The 19,112-nt window shown below is 37.9% G+C and overlaps 1 protein-coding gene across 1 annotated transcript in view; it reads left to right on the top strand.

Moving 5' to 3' along the window:
- LOC126891873 (plasma membrane calcium-transporting ATPase 1-like) overlaps positions 1-518 on the top strand; it is a 77,429-nt gene extending 76,911 nt beyond the window's left edge. Inside the window, exon 15 of the mRNA XM_050661208.1 lies at positions 310-518. The gene's annotated coding sequence lies outside the window, so the exon portion shown is untranslated. The remainder of the gene's footprint in view (positions 1-309) is intronic.
- The last annotated feature ends 18,594 nt before the right edge of the window (positions 519-19,112 follow it).

The following is a 19,112-nucleotide window of genomic DNA, read 5'->3' as shown; positions in this document are numbered from 1 at the left end:
TGAAATTTGATTTTGACCTCGTTTTTCTCAACTAAACCATTTTATCACTTGTACCCCTTAGCATCTAATCCCCTCAATTATTATAGTAAATACATTATTATTAAACTGTTTTTATATGTTTCATTATTTTTCACACTACCGTTTTACTACTTTAAGAGTAAACAGTAGCGCGTCATCAATATTTTTGTTTTTCGAAAGTTCTGCCAACTTTCAACAGTGAGGCAACAGTGCGTCGGTAATTCGACACTGACACTGACATTATACTATCAAAAATAATAATTTGTATACTGTAGCCAGCTTTTGTTTAAGGTACCTGTTATTGTGTGGGATGATCTAGAAAAATATAGCAGCTACTCCAAAATAATTCTGAAGACAACATCTGAATTTTAATCTGGATTTTAATTTGGAAGTTACACAAGATGATTTGGTTCTATGGTTGTTGAATATATTTCGACATGGCCTAGATCCCATTTTAGTACCCTAATAATATTTTAATAAAATATTTTTAAATCGTTTTATTACTTTGTTTTATTTAATAAAAAATATACAGGATGGGTCATGGTAAAATAACAAATGACCATTAAAAAAATGTCTACTCCCATTGTTTAAAAATATACAGGGCAAGTTGTGAATTTTGACTGAAATTTCTATTAGTCACAACTCTTAAAGGGTAAATTTAATATTTTAACCCCAGCTTTACACTACTACCACTCTCTCTCTCTCTCTCTCTCTCTCTCTCTCTCTCTCTCTCTCTCTCTCTCTCTCTCTCTCTCTCTCTCTCTCTCTCTCTCTCTCTCTCTCTGTCTCTGTCTCTCTTTGTCTCTCTCTTTCTCTCTCTCTCTCTCTCTCTCTCTCTCTCTCTCTCTCTCTCTTTAATCCTGACCCCCCGGAGGGAGTGTAGTGGTCGACGTGATGTCGTCTATTGTCCGTCTCCAAAGATCTCTGTCTCTGGTCATTTCTTTTAACTCATGCATAGGTCTTTTGGATATTCCTGTAATTTGATCGATCCATCTTGTTGGGGATCTTCTTCGTGATCTTCGGCCTTCCACCTTTCCTTGTATAATGAGTCTTTCCATGTTTTCTGTGTTGGCTCTCATAACATGTCCAAAGTATTTTAATTGTTGGAGATGGACTTTACTGGAGAGCCGTTGGCTAACTTTTAGCTCTCTTAAAATCGAATTATTTGTTCTATGGTCGGTCCAAGGAATTCGTGGCATTCGTCTCCAACAGAATATTTCAGTGGCGTCTATCTTTCTTCTTTCCGAATTTCTCAGGGTCCAAGATTCACATCCGTAAGTCAGTATTGGGAATATTAAGCAGTTGATCGACCTCATCTTTAACGCTCTTGAAATTTGACAGTCCTTCCATATTGTGGTTATTTTTGCTGTGGCGGCTTTTGCTAGATCACATCTACGTTTTATTTCTTCCTGTAGTGACCCTGTGTTTATGATTAATGATCCCAGATATAAGTATGAGCTCATAACCTCAAACCGATCAATTGTGGTTATATGTGGATGATTGTTATGTAGTCTATATCCACTAGCATGATCTTTGTCTTTGATATGTTTAATTGCAGACCAAATATTTGACTTTCGTTTTCAACCAGTCGTATAAGATCAATCAGCTCTGCTTGACTATTTGCAAGAAGGGCTGTATCATCTGCGAAACGTAGGTTGTTTATTTTATGACCATTTATTGAGATGCCTTTTTCCCATCCTTCAAGGGCTCTTCTCATAAATGCTCTCCATATATATTGAATAATTGTGGAGATAGTATACATCCCTGTCTGACACCCCGTTCTGGATGAAATTCGTTTGAAAGTGTGTCAAGCACTTTAACTGATCCAGTAGTGTGTTCGTATAGTTCAGTTATAAGCGAAATAAGGTGTTGGGGTACGCCTACTTCTTTTAGTATTTGCCATAAGTGTCTCGACTTGACCCTGTCGAACGCCTTACGATAATCTATAAAGCATATGTACAGTGTAATATTGAATTCCCTAGATTTTTCGATTATCTGTCTTATATTCAACAGGTGTTCTCGAGTACCTCTGCCTTTGGTAAATCCAGTTTGCTTTTGTGGAATTTCTCTTTGAAGGAATGTTACTACCACTCAATCAACCAATTTACTTAAACTGAAAAAAATCAGGTACCTATGTTATTAAAAAATAGTTCGTTTTGTTCACAGAAAAAATTTCAACCTGTAGATATTATGAGGTTTTTGAGAACTCTATTAAAAATTTGACAAATTGGACAAACAGGCAAAAATAACATATTTATCTTATTCCCCACACGATTATTTAATTTTTAACTTGAAAAAATCAAATTTGACTATGAATGAAAAGTTTAACAAAGTAAACCGTAGATTAATTAATTCCGTAAGAAAATTAAATTTTTTTAAAAAAACGTTTAAAAATATTACAACTCATGCTATACATTTTAAGGGGCCACTATAATATGCGGTCTACCGTCGCTTTTCTGCTATAGTAAAAACACCTAAAACACCATATTCTTTTACATTAGGGTGCCTGTATGTCTTTTTAAAAATAGAATCATTGACTACCTTTGTCTCTTAAACTCAGTTACATGAATTTTTCTTTAATAGTGTCTAATTAGGCGCTATTGTTTTGTAAATAATTAGGTTATATATAAATGTTTTTTGTAAATAGTTAGGGTGCATTTTTTTGTAAATTATTAGTTCTCTTTCATTTTACATTTATTTTCCTCCAAATATTTATTACTTGTGAATAAATATTTTGCATTTCATTATTTTGCGCAAATTCTTCAGAAATTTTCAAATGGCGATCGGTACACCGCACACTAGAATAGAGCTGTATGCACAGGTATACCATACCACATCCTTGGGGCAGACCGCATATTATCTTCTTAAAGTTTCATCTTATATCAACATGGCAATTCTTATTTTACTTACAGCAGCTCTAAATAGTTGGTTAGACTAAACCATTTTCTTAGATTTTATAACCAGGAGGTTCTTCCTACATCTCTTTTACCATTTATTTTGCACTCTATAATCAAACGCAGCAGACTATAATAGACCAGGGCGCATCTGTAAAAATATTAGTACATTTGGACGTTGAGAGGTGACTCAAATTTTTTTGCAGAAATTGCTTGAAAATAACTCAAATAATAATACTTGAGTTATCCTCCCTCTCAAAAAGGTCCATAACATTGTTTAAATATTCAAAATGTCAAAAAATGAAGGAAAAATTCGATTTTTTTTCTTCGTTTTTTGATTATAACTTTAAAAGTATTCATTTTGGAGAAAAGTTGTACTGACATAAAAGTTGCGTAATTAAATTTCCTACAATATACAATTGGCTAAAATTTTAAAAAATAGTCACCCTTGTTGCAAAATAGCAATAATTGCGAAAAAACCATACAAAAACAAGTATTCGTATTTTACGTTTCTCAACCATTTATGCTACACTTAGGACCATCATATTTCACCCAAAAAATCTTTATGATACAGTAAAACAACACTGTAAATTTCATTAAGATCGGTTTAATAGATTTTGCAAAATAAATTTTGAAATCCAGCTTTCGCAGAAAAAATTCATTTTTTCAAAATATTATAGCACTGAAAATAAAGCAGATAGCAAGTTGAAATTTCTTTTTATTATAGAAGTGTACTGTACCTTTCATTTACAATTTGCAAAATTAAAATAGATTAACTACCACGGCGTCAGGAATTTTTTTAAATAAACATTAATTATTGGTGCTGCGCGCAGGACAGCGGATAGTTTGCTCTGATTGGGCATTCCAACAACCTTTGATAATGATTGATGCATTTTAATTTTTATTACATTTCGATATAAATAAATAAATTTGTTTATTGCAAAATAAAAACACATACTCTATCCTTTGAAATAACACTTTTTTTAGCAAAAACTTTCTTTGTGCATATATTTTAACTTGGAGAATAAAAGTTTATTATTTTTAAACATATGCAATTGTTTAAACAATATTTCACCAACAATAATAAAATTAGTTTGATTTTTGTGGAATTAAAATATTAAAATACAACAAAATATAGAGTAAGAAAATAATATATTAGATAAAGATTGGAAGAAATTTTAGTGGAAATCAACTTGTGTGAATCGAACATCGCTGTCCTGCGCGTAGCACCAATAATTAATGTTTATTTAAAAAAATTCGTGACGCCGTGGTGGTTCATCGATTTTAATTTTGCAAATTGCAAATGAAAGTTAAAGTACACTTCTATACGCAAAAAAATTTTCAACTTGCTATCTACTTTATTTTCAGTCCTGTAACATTTTGAAAAAATGAATTTTTTTTTGCGAAAGCTGGATTGCATAATTTATTTTGCAAAATCTATAAAACCGATCTTAATGAAATTTACAGTATTATTTTACTATATTATAAAGTTTTTCTGGGTGAAATATGAAGGTCCTAAGTGTAGCATCAATGGTTGAAAAACGTAAAATTCGAATACTTGTTTTTGAATGGTTTTTTCGCAATAATTGCTATTTTGCAACAAGGGTGACTATTTTTTAAATTTTTAACCAATTCTATGTTGTAGGAAATTTAATTACGCAACTTTTATGTCAGTACATCTTTTCTCGGAAATGAGTACTTTTAAAGTTATAATCAAAAAATGAAGAAAAAAATCGAATTTTTCCTTCATTTTTTGACATTTTGATTATTTAAGCAATGTTCCGGACCTTTTTGAGAGGGAGGATAACTCAAATATTATTATTTGAGTTATTTTCATGCAATTTCTGCAAAAAAAATTTGAGTCACCTTTTAACGTCCATCTCAAAACAGATAGGCCCTGGACTATAACTAGGACCTCTTACTACATTACCGAAACATTCACGCTTGCTCCCCTTAATTATCTGTATAATTTCTTCCCTCTTAGGTATTAGCCCTATTAAGGACTTCAATATTTCAATATAACATTTAATTTTTCTAAAAGTTTTTCTTCTCTTGGTCGATCAACTCATTTCCCTTTGCAATAGGAGGTTAATATACACATAGTTGTAATCTATGCGGTTACTTAGAATCAGTGCTACAAAAGTTATTATTAAAAATGTATTATTATATTTATCCGTTTATCTACAAGCATTATCAACTTCCTGAAGAAAAAAATAACTAATACGACGAAATGACAGTGCATATGCGTGTCTGTGGTTTAACTATACAATTATCAAGGAAAGATAGGGTCAGAACAAAAAACTGTCCTAAAATTAGGGGTTTGTACCGCCACAACTAATATGACGACTATATGTAGTATCATTATTTATATTATGGAACATACAGACATAATATTATGTATATTATCAATAGCCTTGGCATTTCTAATTAACTACATTGAGTATGAGTATCCATCAATAAGAAAGATAAAGGAAGCGATGAAATAACACCAAAAATGATGAAATACATAAGAGTAAAAGCAAAAGTAAAATTACTATACATAGATAACCTATTATGGAAGAGAAAAGTAATACCCAGAAAATGGACAAATGCAGTAATTATACCTATATACAAGAAAGGAAACATAAGAGACTGTAAGAACAAGGTATAGAGTATGTGTAGCAGCAAAAGTATACGAAACCATAATAGAAAGGAAAATCAAAAAAGAAATAGAACACAAATTAGAGAACATACAAAGTGGATTCATGAAAATACATAACACACAAGTATATTCACCATGCAACAAGTAATAGAAAAAGCCTTAAAGAAAAATAGAGCAATATATCTGAACTTCATAAATATGGAATAAGCATTTGACTCAATCAAAAGAAAAAATACACTGCGCGCCAGAGAAAAGGGCCACACATAAAATGGGTCATTTTGATGTCTCGAATTTCCTAAACCTGTTGTCCGATTTAAGTGATTTTTTAACGTGTTATAGTCTTATTCTTTAACAATATTGTTGCTAGACAGGTAAATTGTCATTGTATATCGGGTGTACCAATCAAGCTGTGTTTTTTTCTCAAAGTTTACCACTTCTTCTTCTTCTTCTTTTGCCCTTTAATTCGTCCAATTTTGAACATAGGCTTCCCCCAGTTTCCTCCATTCGCTTCTGTTTAGTGCTTTCTGTTTCCAGTGCGTTCCTCCTATCTTTTTAATGTCGTCTCCCCATCTCATCTGCGACCGTCCTCTTGCTCTCTTTCCTGTCCATGGTCTCCATTGTTGTATCGTGCTATTCCACCTATTGTCCGTTTGTCTAGCGTTATGACCTGCGAAGCTCCATTTTAGCCTGGCTATATGTTGGCCTGCGTCTTTGACTTTTGTTCTATTTCTGACCCAGTTGTTTTGCTTTTTGTCTGTCAATTTTACTCCTAACATTGCTCTCTCCATGGCTCTTTGTGTCTTCATTATTTTATGCATGTTTGCCTTGGTCAAGGTCCATGTTTGGCATGCGTATGTGAGAATTGGGAGTATGCACTGGTCAAACACTCTTGTTTTTAAGTATTGTTGTATTTTTTTATTCTTTAGGACCCATTTTAATTTTCCAAATCCTGCCCAGGCCAATTTGACACTTCTTTTTACCTCCGCTATTTGGTTTTCCTTATTTATTTTTATCATCTGTCCAAAATATATATAATCATTAACCGCTTCTATTGTGGTGTCGTTTAGTATTACGTTTCTATTGTCTTGTGTGTTTGTCATTGTTTTTGTTTTGGCAAAATTCATTTTTAGACCTATTTGTTCGGATTCATTTGCTAGTTCGGTTAGCATGGTTTGTATTTCTTCAAAACTTGATGCTATGACTACTACATCGTCTGCATATCTTAGGTGGTTTAGTTTCTTTCCATTTATGTTTATTCCCATGTTTGTCCATTCCATTGTTTTGAAAACATCTTCCAGTGCTAATGTAAATAGTTTAGGAGAAATAACATCTCCCTGTCGCACTCCTCTGTTAATTGGTATGGGTTTTGTGGTTTCTTCCAATGTTCTTTCCAAAGTTTCTTTCCAAAGTTCACCACACCCTGTGGAATATTCTAGCATGTATAAAACATTGAAATTAAAACACAACTATATCCTGAGGTTTTCTTAACATTCTATTTTTTGAAGCATTCGCTTATGTTGGATAATAAAAAAATCCTCCTTTAACAACTAGTCATGTTCTTCATCAAGAAGGGTGTTTCTAAATAAGTACGACAAACTTTAAGGGGTAACTCTGCATGAAAAAATAATACCCGTTTGCTTTATACACATATGTCCGCAAATGCTTCGTTTCCGAGATACAGGATGTTGAATGTTTTCTTACAAACTGACGATTTATGTATTGCTCTAAAACCGGTAGAGATATGCAAATAAAATTTGGTAGGGTTTAAGAGATAGTCTATGCTCATTTTTTTGACATGCGATTAAGAATTTTATATTCTCCATTGGCGCGCATACGTTTCATATTACCCGTGAAAATGAAATAGCAGTGAAATTAATAAAATACCGAGGAAGAGAATTACACAAGTAAATAAACAAGATAATACAGCAAATATTAAGAACAAATTAATATAAAAAAATGCACAACCAGATGTTTGGAACAGAGGTTTTAGTGGTAGAGGAGCAAAGTATGCTAAATGTGCAGTCACTCGTGCGCTTTGGGGACCTATGGGGCTGTGAAGAGTAGGTCCTAAAACCAAAAAAAGTTAAGTAAAGTTTTTCATTTTAGTGGGGACTTTTTTTAGTCCATTTTTAATTTAATTTTCCATTTCCACAAATCGTTTTTTTTTTTAGATTATACCGGCATCTATCCATAATTCGAAAAAATGTCTCGAATAAAAGTTACTTATTTTTACGTAAGGAATCCAAATCTGCAATAAAAAATGGGGGCTCCCACTTAAGATTTTAAAGGAACCCCCCCCCCTACCTCCGTAAGGGGTCGTGTTTGGTAAAATTCGATAGATTTTTCAAAAATATTGAATAAGTGTATTTTTCAGTTTTTCGATCTGATGTTCATTTCGTGATATATCGCGGAATTCGTATTTAAAATATTAAATTTACCCCCCACCCCTCTCCGTGGGAAGTCGTGTTTGGTACCATTCGATAGATTTTTGAAAAATATTGGGTACATATTTTTTAGTTTTTCGATCTGTCATTCATTTTAAGAAACACTCGCTTTTTTCTTGTGAAACTTCGGGACTCACCCATTTCCTTACGCCCGGCTCAAATCGTCAGATTTTTGAAATATACACTGTTTTGCATGTAATTAACTTACCTTATCTTAAACTGACGATTTCGAGTTTTTCTAAGGATATATTTTTTTCGCCCCCCCCCTTAACGAACTTCCCTGCATTAAGAGCCAATATATGGTAGAGGTACATTTGCAGGGTACAAGGTTTCTTCCCATGTAATAATCTGGCGCGCTCCAGTACCTGCAAAAATCACCTTTTGGGCTCCCCTACCATCGTGTCTATCTATAAAAAAGAAGGTCGGAAGGAGTGCGAGAATTACAGAGCAATAACCCATACCACATAAATACCACATACAAGAATATTAGGAGAATACCACAACGGGTTCAGACGGGAGATCGACAATCAATTCCATATACAGGGTGTAACAAAAATACAGGTCATAACTTAAATCACATATTCTGGGACCAAAAATAGTTCGAATGAACCTCACTTACCTTAGTAAGGAACCTAACTTACCATCAAACACGTCCTGATACCCAAACCTATACCCGAGGAGAAAACCTCCACGAATTTAAAAACCAGTGGAGGAAACCACTGAAAACAAACGGATATGCATAGGGATTGCGGCTATGCACCATCCTAGTATACCGCCACCCCAACCTCAAGGTGTAACACCATCGTGCCGAAGGGGTGCATGGCCCAGGGGTAACGTAGTGGGCTACAAGCGATGCCTAAGGGAGATGGCGAACCCGAGGGGAAAACAGCCTTGGCGGGGCAAGGGCGCACTGCCCCACTGGACAGATCAACACGACCCAACTCGTGGGAAGGAAGATGGGACAAAAAAAGAAAAACAAAAAAGGCGGAAGAGAGAGCAGCGGGGGCGAAAAAGAAAACAGAAGAGGCGGGGAAAAAGAAAGGGACGAGAATCAAGGGGAGAAAAGATGGAGAAGAGAAGTGGAAGAAAAGGAAGACCCCGGATCTAGAACCAGCGCAAACAGAAGCAAGGGAAAAGAAAGAGAAGGTAAGAGGGAAACAAGGGAAGTAAGAGGGGAACTGCAAACCAAGAGAGAAGAAGAAAGAAAGAGAATAGGAAGAGAAAAAGAGGGAGAAGAGAACAGACAGAAGGACGAAAAAAATAAAGCGAAGAGTCAAAGGAAAGAAAACGCAAGGGAAGAAGGGGAATCGACCAGCTCTGACAGCAGTTCCGATGATGAATCGGAGGAAGAGGAGCAAACACCCAACTGTAATGCAAGAACAAAGTTGGAACGCCTCCAGGATAGTGTAGCGGCCCTTGAAAAACTCATGGTTGAGGTGCCAAATACAAGGGTTGCCATAAAGCAGGAGGTCGACAACCTGAGAAACCGGTTGTTCGATTATACCGAGGAACTGGAGGAAAGCAAGAAGAAAGAAGAGGTTCCAAGGAAGTCTGTTTGCACGACATCCAGAGGTGTGCAGACGAACATGGAGCCCTTGAAAGTCAAGAAAATGGCGACAATGGGTGTTCAAGTGGACCTAGAGAACCCAGAAGCCATTAAAAGGAGGGTGGACGCCATCACGGAAAAAATGGCAATATGCGAGTACGAGGAAATAACAGAGTTCTTAAATGAGGACTGGCCGGAGGAAGTCTTCCAAAGAACTGAAGTGAAAGAGGGGGACATCTCTGATATAGCAGCAGACGTGGCAGTATTTGTTACCAACAACGACGAGGACAAAAAAGCCATGGAAACGGTGAAAGGTATGTTTCCTGACCTACCAGGTGTTCCAGCGGAGGTAGATGAGGATGGAGGCCTGGGAACTGTGAGAGTCACGATGTCTGCTCATGTAGATGGAACGTGGATTGACAAGGAGAAATATGGATTCAAACTTCTCCCAAACAAGAAGGAAGAACTCGAGTCGGTGAAGTTCCTCAAGACATGCAGGAAACTGGTACAGAAGATGGAGGAGCTAGGAAGAGAAAGAGTGGGAATCCACACGCCAACATCGCTAGGAGTTGAGACATCGAGGAGAATCCTGGAGTGGGCAGCAAGAGGAAGGGGTGTGACGATCACGCTCCTAGGCAAAAAATCCAGAAGAGGGTGGGCAAACATTAACACCAAGCCCAGAGAACAATGTGGAGTAGTACTTATCAGCAAAAACAAGGAAAAATCATTTGCGGACCTTATGACAGAAGTGAAAAGTAACCTCACAGGAAGAAAATCCATCGACATAAAAAGGATCAGACAGACCAGAAATCAAGGAATATCACTGGAACTGGGAGGAGGAAGGGAAATGGCGGAGGAAGTGAAGAAACTCCTCTCTGGTAGCACATGTGTGTCGAGAGCAGTGGCAAAAGGGGGCGTCGTAAAGAGAAGAATCTTGATGCAAGAAATCCCACCCAACACAACGGAGGATGTGATCCAAAAGGCCACAGAGGAAGCAGCAGGTAAAGAGCGGGCATGTGACATAATAAAAACCTGGACCGAGACACGGGGTGGAGAAAGAGGGATGATGAGTGCAGTGATGGATGTCGACGAAGACGCGGCCGAAAAGATCCTAAGAATGAGAAGAATTAGGGTAGAGTATACCTCCTGTCGGGTCATAGAAGCAAGGACAGAAATACCAAGATGCTTGAGATGCCTAGCCTTTGGACACAAGCAATGGAACTGTAAAGGGCAGAACAGAAGAGGATGTTGCTTCCGATGCGGCAAAGAGGGTCACATAGCGTCGGAATGCAAGACAGAAACAATCAGATGTCTCAACTGCGATGTGACCGGGCATGTGGCGAATTCAAGAAGATGTCCAAAGTTCAACCGACTGGTTGAAAGTAGGGACCACTAAGGACTAGTCCCAGGAAGAGCGCGCGAGTGGAAACAGTATGAAAGAGAGCGTGAAAGGAGTCCGAGTCTAAGAAATGGCGAACACAGGAAATAAGATCCGAGAGCTGAGAGTACTACAAACGAACGTGGGAACGGCGAGATTAGCACATGATCTCGCCGAGGCTGCCGCCGTAGAAAAGAATATCGACGTGCTGGTGACGGCGGAGCCAAACCCAACAGCGGCTAAGAAAAGAGGATGGTTTGTGGATACGACTGGAAGGGCCGCTGTACGAATCTACAATAGAAAGCTGCGAGTGTATGAAATTAAACCGAAGGAAGGATACGTGATCGTCCGGATGGAGAAGATGCAGCTGGTCTGCTGTTATGTTTCTCCGAACATAACAGTGGGTGAGTATGAGAGGAAGATGGACGAGATCATGCAGGAAGTGGGGAATACAGGAGGAGAATGCGTAGTGTTGGGAGACTTTAATGCAAAAGCAGCGGAGTGGGGATCTCCTATCACCGACACTCGCGGCAGGATACTAACCGACTGGGTGGGTACTCTGGATCTAGTAGTACTGAACACAGGTCTGGCGCCTACGTTTGTTAGGAGAGGTACAGGTACGTACATCGACGTGACTATGGCGACACAAGGAATAGCGGCGAAAGCAAGAGGCTGGAAGAGCATCAGTACATCGGATTCTCGATAGTCGGGGCGGGAACTACTAACGCAGTCCGCGCGTCTGGTACGTCGGGAGGCGGATGCGGCGATGGAAATGACTGGAAAGTATACGAGGAGCTGATCAAATGGAGAGTTAGCATGATGCAGGGTCAATCACCGACAGTCGAAAACCTGGAGAGGGTAATTAAAGAAGCGATGGAGGGAAGCAGGAGGGGTCGCCGAGATATAAACAAGATGCCCTACTGGTGGAACGCGGACATCGAGACACAAAGAAATGAATGTATAGTCATGAGAAGAAGGCTAACGAGAGCAAGGGGCAGAGCAGGAGTCGATCCTGATGTCATCGAGGAGATCGAGGAGGAGTACCGCCTACGGAAGAGGGAACTCTACAGGAAAATTCGTGCAGAAAAGAGAAGGCACTGGAGAGAACTGTGTGAAAAACTGGATGAGGACGTCTGGGGTCAAGGATACAGGATCGCCATGAAAAAGTTCCATGCGTACCCCTCGTATGAAATGCCTATGGATAAGAAGCTCGAGGTAACACGAGAGCTCTTTCCCGCGGGCAGGTGGCATGGTGTACGGAGAGACGAGGAAGCTGAGCGGGCTGTACCCTTTACCATGGATGAACTTGTCGAGGCATTGGGCGCACTTAAGACGCGCAGGTCCCCCGGTTTGGATCAGATATCACCTGAGGCGGTGAGGTGTCTAGGACGGGCGGAGCCCGCGTGGCTTCTGGAGCACATGAATGCACTGCTGGAAGCACAGACCTTTCCTGAGCCTTGGAGGACATCGAAGTTGGTACTGCTTCCCAAAGCTGGGGAAAAGTATCGACCCATCTGCCTTCTTCCGTGCGTCGGTAAGCTGTATGAAAGAATGCTGCGGGGACGTATCGATGGCATGATTGAGAGGTCGGGAGGCTTGTCCCCGAGGCAGTTTGGTTTCTGTAAAGGGAGAAGCACGACTGATGCAATCGTGAGTGTATTCGACGCATTGCGCAATAGAGGGGATGAACACCGTTGGGCGGCCCTGTTGTTGTTCGATGTTAGGAATGCATTCAATACGCTGCAGTGGAACGAGGTAATGAAGGCAATGGAAAAGAGAGAGTGTCCTGGATACCTGATGAACGTGGTAGCGGAATATCTGTCTGAAAGAAGAATTATGGTGGAGAAAGGCACGATCGTGGATGTGACGGCAGGTGTTCCCCAGGGATCTGTCTTGGGCCCGACGCTATGGAATCTAGCATATGACGGGATTCTGAACTGTGAATATGGAGAGGGTACGTCTCCCTTCGCATTTGCAGACGATCTCGCTGTGCTGGTAGTGGCGCGGGACGAGCCAGATCTTAAATACCGGGTACGGAAAGCAGGCGGCGTCGTGAAGAAATGGATGACACAGCATGGACTGAAACTCGCGGCAGAGAAGACCGAGGCCATCATTCTGAAGGGGAAAAGGAACAGGCAAAGTGTGGAGCTACAATGTGCAGGAGCGTGTCTAACACCCAAGAAACACGTAAAGTACCTAGGAGTGACGATGCACCAGAATGGAAAATGGGGGGAGCACGTGCAGGTGGTGACCCGAAAGGCTGCAAACAGTGCGGCTGCGTTGGGGAGGGTGATGCCCAACATTGGAGGACCCAAATCCGAAAGGAGGAGGGCCTTGCACGGTGTTGTTCAGTCGATCGTCCTCTATGCAGCCCCAGTCTGGAGTGAGGCGGTAGGGATACAGGCCTACAGGGGGCTCATTACACGAGTGGACAGAACAAGTCTGCTGCGAGTGGCATGCGCCTACAGGACTGTGTCTGCCGCAGCCTTGTGGGCCATCACTGGATGTGTTCCGCTGCATGTGTTGGTAGTAGAAAGAAAAGAACTGTATGAGAGAAGAGACCTTGAGCTTACTATGGCCGAGAGAAGACAGGAAAGAGAAAGGTCAATTGAAAGATGGCAGCAAGAATGGAACAACATGGAGCATGTGGCACAGTGGACAAAGATGCTGCTTCCTAACTTAAAGGATTGGATGGACTGTGGTCACAGGCGACTGGACTATTTCCTGACGCAGGTGCTCACAGGACACGGGTGTTTTAGAGCCTACCTCTCTAGGTTTGGAAAGGCTGACACTGACGAATGTCTATACTGCAGACACCCGGACACTGTTACACATACCATGCTAGAGTGCAACAGATGGATAGTAGAAAGAAATAGAATGGAAAGAGAGACAGGTGTGAATTTTTTGACAGTGCGAGAAATGATTGAGAGAATGATTGAAAATAAAACTGGTTGGACTAGCATACACAACTATATCCGTGTAGTGATCAAGAAGAAAGAAGAGGAGGAAAAACAGCTGTACCAACGATACGGGTGAAATATATGGCGAGTAGAAGGCAGAGGGAATAAGTTTTGACGAGAGGCGAATAAGTGAGATATATTGTAAGAGACAGATTGTGGGAAAGAAGCTCAAAAAAAAAAAAAAAAAAAAACCCAATCTTGGGACCAAAAAAGGGGGAACGGGGAAAATGAAGGGCCTCCTTGCTTACAGTCTGTGGATAAATGAAGGTAAAGTGCTTCGGAAGCGATGTCGACCTTGCAGCGGCCATTCCGTTTTCGGAGCGCTGGATGACAGAGGAGGGTCTGGTTTAGCAGGTAGGCATTCGGCGTAGCCTCGGCGACGAGAGAGCGTTTTAAAGCACCTCGGGAACTATCGCTGGTACTACGAAGAATGAATCCTGCACTAAGGTCAGTCAGGCGGCGTTCTGGACTGAGGTGTCTTTTGAAGATTCCAGACCCCCCCTCTTTAAAGACGAAAAAAAAAAAAAAAAAAAAAAAACTTACCTTAGTACAAATATGCACATAAAAAAAGTTATAGCCCTTTGAAGTTACAAAATGAAAATCGATTTTTTCGAATATATCGAAAACTATTAGAGATTTTTTATTGAAAATGGATATGCGGCATTCTTATGGCAGGAGCATCTTAAAGAAAAATTATAGTGAAATTTGTGCTCCCCATAAAAATTTTATGGGGGTTTTGTTCCCTTAAACCCCCCCCAAACTTTTCTGTACGTTCCAATTAAATTATTATTGTGGTACCATTAGTTAAATTTAATATTTGTAAAACTTTTTTGGCTCTCAGTATTTTTTCGATAAGGCAGTTTTTATCGTGTTGCGGCTTCTTTTTTAATATGTTTACATAAAAATTGTATGCGGCTTTTGTTCCTTTAAACCTCCCAAATGTTTGTGTATGCTCCAATTAAACTATTACTGCGATACCATTAGTTAAACAAAATGTTTTTAAAACTTTTTTGCCTCTTTGTATTTTTTCGAGAAGGCAACTTTTATCGAGATATGGCTTCTTTTTTAATACGGTTCAAAATATACCTAAAAATGTAAATCATACATAAATTTTCATATTATTACCAAGTCTCCATAATCGTACTTAACCATATACAAATATGTGGTGGATTTGACAAATATTCAAAATATCTCGATAAAAACTGACTTTTCGAAAAAGTACTAAGAGCCAAAAAAGTTTTAAAAATATTGTGTTTAAGTAATGGTACTACAATAATAATTTAATTGGAACGTACACAAAAGTTTGGGGGGGTTTAAAGGAAATAAACCCCCATAAAATTTTTATAGGGTGTCCAAATTTCACTATAATTTTTTCTTAAGATGCTACTGTCATAAGAATGCCATATGTCCATTTTCATTAAAAAATCTTTAATAGTTTTGGATACAATGGAAAAAATCGATTTTCATTTTGTAACTTCAAAGGGTTGTAACTTTTTTTATATGCACATTTGTACTAAGGTAAGTTAGGTTCCATCAAACTATTTTTGGTCCCTGAATATGTGATTAAATTTATGACCTGTATTATCGTTACACCCTGTATACAGTGAAGCAAATTATAATAAAAAAATCGAGAAAATACAACAGGGAAGCGCAATTTTGATACAATTAATCGGACGAAAATTATGGAAGAACTGGAGCATCTTGGAAGCCCAGAAAAATTGTGGAGACATATGCCAATATGTCTTCCATCTTCCATATGGAGACATATGCTAATAGTGAGTCAAAAAAACATCAGAGCAAAGATCAGTTTCAACTGAACAACTTCTAAGGAGACCAAAGCATTGGCGGCCGGTGAGGTAGTGCCATGGAGCCATGGCAGCACTACCTTATTTTTATACAGAAACATATTTTTTTTATCTGTAGACCGTTTTAATTCCCGTTTATTTTTTGTGCGTATTTCTTTTCTCTTTATAAATTATATAAAATCTGGCAACTGTGCAGTGTAGTACAACCCTCGCCAATCACAGTGGAAGGAATGATCGCATTGTGCCCCGTGCCGAAAGCTTAGATGGCTCAGCTGAAAAGAGAAAGATTTTACGGGCAGTCTATGTAAGTGACAGAGATAGAGCTATATTGCACTTTTCATACACGTTTAAATGCGACCATTCGTGCCTAGCTCGACAAAGTCGACAAGGAAGATCTAATATTTTTTACTATCCTCCTCATAGTGAATAGTGGATCGTAGATCCAAAAGATTCTCGTACAGGGTAGTACATTATATTTTCGAGTTTTTTTACGCGCTCGCTCGCTCGTTTTTGTATTTATAATTATTACATTTTTAATGATTGAACTTTTAATTATAAACTATTATATTTTTAAGTGATTTAAAATTTTTTAATTTTTAATAAAACCCGAGTTAAATTCAGCTTATCGTGATAGTCTAATTAAACACAATGAACAAGAAGTGGATAAAGAATCGATATATGTTTTGAATCAAATTAAAATTTATATATATATATATATATATATATATATATATATATATATATATATTGTTATATTTCTATTTGATCTGAAAATTAAATTTTGATAATTATAAGCAGAATTCAATTTAATATAAAATATTTTCAATTTTCTCAACCACGGGCATATAAATTTAGAACAACCTGTATACAACAAATTGTTATATTTAATTTTAAGAAGTGATTAGAAAAAGCTTACGGAACTCGGGACAATGCGCTTAGAAAAAACAAAGTGAATGGCGCGTACCATTATCGTTGTTCGCGGAAGGTTCGATCATTAGCCTATGCTAAATAAAACTCAAGTGAAATCGATAATAGGTCATTATCGTTGTTCGCGGAAGGTTCGATCATTAGCCGATGCTAAATAAGACTTAGTGGAAATAGAGAATAGGTCATTAAATTTTGTAAATAGTAGAAAGTAATTTTAGAATGGGAATTAACTATTTTCTTTGAAATCCATTAAGCATATTTAGAAAGATTAAAAATTGGTTTTGAGGAAGACTGCGAATGAGAGTTGGTGGTGGAAGGTTGATTTGTGAATCTGGAAGGGATGTTTGGAAAGTAGGGGAATGAATGACAAATAGAGATCAGAATGTTTTGAGCTGTCGAGAAGTGAAGTCCAGTAGTAGACGGTAGTGTACGGAGAGTGAGAAAGCCGGTGTAGTTCCGTGAGTGTGGAGTATCTATCGTGGAACGAGAGGTAGGCCAGGTTGAGAGTAAAAGAACCTCCTTGAGCCAAGAGTGTCCCGGTAGCAGATTGCAGTTTCGAAAAAGGTAGAATACAGCATCACGACAGAAGCAGGTACGAGAGCTATACGAGCTAGTTTTCAAAGGAGAACATTACTGAAAGCCAGGACGAGGTTTTGATCGCAGCCAAGGATAGCAGGAAACGGGTCTTGTGTGAAGACTTTCTCAGTTCACCAGAAAAAGGTCAGTCTCATTTGTTTGGACATGAATGTATGGGTTTTTCGTATTAAATACCACATTATAAATTGAAGAACATAATAAATAATATCAGAAAAGCTTCATCAAACTTAAATAGAATTGTTGCTAATAAATCCTAATAGTTAAATGTTAATAAAAACTTTCAATTGGAAACCAAAAGGAAATAAGATTCCCATTTGTAAATGTTATGTTTAAGAAAAATAAGATCTAGCAAATATTAAGCAGTGATTGCCATTTAAATAAAATAAACAATATTTTGATTATAATTGTAACCCATATGTGTGTATTATTTTACTCTTTTCTTTCCTATCCCGATTAGGAACCATTGAGAAATACTTAGAAGCCACGAGAGTAAGTAATTAATTTTATAATTCGCCCTGAGATAAAAATCTGACAGCACAACCTCAAATAATGACTTAAAAAAATAACAAAAAGTCTCTGGCAACCGAAAAACAATTTTTAAAATTTTTGTGCATGTGAAATTTTGTGTGTGATGTCCCATTATTTTAATAATTATTAAATGTTTGTACATTCTTTCTACATAAAACATAAAAACAACTGCTAAATTGGACAAGAACAACTGTTTAAGAGAAATAACACACACCACTGGGAACACAGTAAAAAAAATTTCTTGTACGGTTCCAAATTGCACTTAACTAACAATTTAAGAGACTAAGGGCTGTTTGATTGGTCAACTCTTCTTATGGGGCTGGTGACTTCCAGGTACATCTTTAGCTGTGGAACAGTTTCTATGGCTGTTATCTTGTAGTTTGTATAGAGAAGACTTTTTGTACTGGGCCTGATGGTGAGTCATATATTGTAAGACTCGAAACCGGTTGCCCCATGATTACATAACAGCTAATAAAAAATACAAACTAAAGATTGCGAGTATTGACTCAATTACCATATCCAATTGTATAATGGACTCGCATTGGCAACCCTTTCATCATTTACAAAATAAACTCCTTCAGTGCATCTTAGATGTTTATAACGAGGAAATAAGGAAAGAAATTGAAAATTATCTTTGTGTTGCAGTGATTGTCGATGAAACGACAGACGTCCCGTCGCTGGTGAATTTCAGTTAGTTATAGTTGTCCGATATTTGTGTGAAGGGCGATAAGTTGAGAGATTTTGGAGATTTTACTTGTTGGACGGACATGATGTCAAATCAATCACTGAATGCATTTTAAATGTTTAAATTTCTTGACACCCCAGAAATGGTATATACCTATATAATGTAAAAGTATCCGTACCTATTTTTTTTTAATTTCTATTTTATACCTTTTTTGACAATATCGTGAACCCGTCACTAAAAATTTAGGCAGCTGCCCGAATTCTGGCACTACCTACCTACTTAAAGTGATACGAGCCGCCACTGGACCAAAGTAAACAAAGTTGTGAAACAAGGTAACTTTTTGTTGTGAAACACTATTTAACCTGCTATTGGAAGCAATAATAAGGAGGAAAAACTTAGTAAACAAAAATATTATTACTGATCAACTTGAAATAATAGCGTATGCAGATGATCTGGTCACCATAGAAAAGACGAAGTGATATTAATAAGAGTAACTAAAAAATTAGATTAAGGAGCAAAGAGAATAGGCTAGAGATAAACGAGCATAAGATAAAATACATGACGACAGGAAAAGATAATACAACTCAGAAACATATATCCAACTGTGAAACTGTATCCACCTTTATCAACTTGGGAGTAACAATAGGGAAAACCGGAAAAGAGAGAGCAGAGGAGAGAATTCTGTAAGC

The sequence above is a fragment of the Diabrotica virgifera genome, chromosome 9, assembly GCF_917563875.1.
Source record: "Diabrotica virgifera virgifera chromosome 9, PGI_DIABVI_V3a".
Lineage (NCBI taxonomy): Eukaryota > Metazoa > Arthropoda > Insecta > Coleoptera > Chrysomelidae > Diabrotica > Diabrotica virgifera.
Note: the sequence above shows the minus strand (reverse complement) of the source record. Positions and strands in the feature narration are given on the sequence as shown.